Genomic DNA, 2,538 nt, shown 5'->3' on the forward strand with positions numbered 1-2,538 from the left:
AATGGAAGAACTGCATCGTAGTCTTTCCATGACAGGCCAGCTTGATGTATGAACATACAGCCCATAAAGTCCCATAGAAACTGAGATTCCTTTGATTCCTTTAAGTTTTTTTTGTTTTGTTTGTTCATTTATCTTTTTAAGATGGGCATGCCTTTAATCCTGGCACTTGGGAGGCAAAGGCAGGGGCAGGCAGATCTCTGACCAAGACCAGCCTAGTCTACAGAACAAGTTCCAAGAACAGTCAAGGTTTACACAGTGAATCCTGTCTCAAAAAAAGTGTGTGCTTGTGTGTGTGTGTTTGTGTGTGTGTGCATGTGCGTGCGTGCGTGTACGTGTATATGTATATATACATTTGCTATGACATTTGCTTTCCTACATTTCAAAAAAATGAAATATATATGATGAAATTTGCTTATACTACACAGTTCTGTTGATGTTAACTACCAACTAAAACGAAATATATTTTTAAATCTATTTGTAGTTTACAAATGGAGCCATTAGGCTAAGAGTGATATAGTTCTGTAATCCCAATGTTCAGTCAGCTGAGGTTCTAGGAGTATCGTTATTTAAGTACCAGCTTTGGCTACACAGTGAGTTTGAGACAAGCCTCAGCTACACAGTGAGACTTTGTGTGTGGGGGGAGACATCTATGAATCCAATAAAGCTAATATGAGCTCTTTCCTTCACAGTTTGAAACACCTTAAATTTGGATCACATTGTATTTTATTTCCTTACAAACCATTATAGAGATGGATGCTGGATAGATGATTGATGGAAAGATAGGTAATTGATAGGTAGATAGATGGTAGATTCTAGGAGCAACAATTTTGCCTTAAGTGGACTGCCAGTGCAGATAGTCTTGTGTTAGAAACAGCCTTGAAGAGAATCCACTGCTTGTCGGATTCCTAAACTCTTGAGAAGTGTTGGTAGTGCCACCTCTATACCACACTATCACCACTAGCATAAATTTCTATAGACTCAGTGGTTTTAAGAAATGTCAATTTATCATCATGTAGTTTATAAGAACTATATAAAATTCTTACCAATCTGATACAGGTCCCTGTGGTGTGAATCAAAATCGAGATGTCATCAGGGCTGTGTTCCTTCTGCTCCCTCTAGGAAGCATCTACAACTTTGCCTCGTTGTTTATAGAGGATACCCACATTCCTTAGTTCATGGTATTCTCCATCTGTGACACTGGACACTCAGTAATGACCTTGCCTTTTCTGGGGTCGTGATATACTCCAAATTGAAACATTTGTTCCAGGAGGGAGGTTCCTCAAGATTCTGGAAGTAAACAATTCAAGAGTCCTGGGGAGCCCAGAAATGTACCTGCTTCACAAGACTTCTCCTTCCCTAAAGTTGCATAAATGATAGGGATGGTGCAGAGCGCGCCAGGCGTCCAACTTCTTTAAGTTGTCACCCATGTGTGATGGATGGGCTTTTGGGTGATGCACTTGCCTTTGAGACACCTCTATTCCCGTGAGCGACCCCTCACCTGTACCCCTTATCTAAAAATACTTAACTTGGTCACATTTGCAAAGTGTCTCCTATAAAAATCACACTAACAAGTGGCAAGGGCCAGGATAAGCAGGTCTTCGAGGATAAGTTCCGTGGCATGTGAATGTGTCTGTATGTGGGTGCAACTTTGTAGGGTATCTGTTCAAAGTAAGTTTTTCCAGAACTACTCTTCAAATAAATCTATGATCAAAATGGTTTACTCAACCCTTCCTACAACTTAATCATCCCCTCCTTCCTCATATAAAGGAAAATTGAGGTTCCAGAAACTGAGACCTTTGTTTTAACCCTTCTTAACCATGGCCTCCTGAAAACAAACCAGATCCTAGTGTTCCTTTGACTGGGTCCTTCATGAAAGAGAGAGAGAACCTGAGACACTAGATCAGGCTTGTGATTACTCTGAGAACCGTAGAATCATTGTTGCTGGCTACTGTGTAGTCCAAACTGAGTCCCTAGTCACTTTGGGGAAAAAACACAGTGCCTTGGCAGTGATCCTTTAGGTATGAAGATGAGGCTTAGGCAGAAAAAGGGGACTCAAATGTGACATATCACCTTCTTGGAGCCAAGAGTGAGTATGAGGTGACTGGGCACATCTATGAGACTTGAGAAGACCAATGAACTGTGTCCCTTGCTGCACTGCTCAGCACTGTGGAATGCAGGATGGGAAGTTGGGCAGCTGGGCCTGCACTCTGACTTCCCCACATAAAATGATGTGCCCTTCAGTACCCGGCCTCAGCATGTCTCAATGGTTTCGTTAATAAAACAGCAGAAGTTATTTGTTGTGTGATACTTTGATTGTGTTCTGACAAATAAAGCTTCCTTGGAGTCAGAGGGTGGAGCAAGCCACTAGCTGACCTTAGAGGTTTGCAGGATTGTAGACAGAGAGGAGACAGGAAGTAGAAAGGCCGGTCTGAGAGAGGATGGGGGCTTTTGAATGGAGAACGGAAGAGGTAGGAAGCAACTGGTGGCTGTTCCCTGTTCTCTGATCTTTCAGGTTCTTACCCCCGTTTTTTTTATTGA

The sequence above is a fragment of the Arvicola amphibius genome, chromosome 8 (assembly GCF_903992535.2).
Source record: "Arvicola amphibius chromosome 8, mArvAmp1.2, whole genome shotgun sequence".
Classification (NCBI taxonomy): domain Eukaryota; kingdom Metazoa; phylum Chordata; class Mammalia; order Rodentia; family Cricetidae; genus Arvicola; species Arvicola amphibius.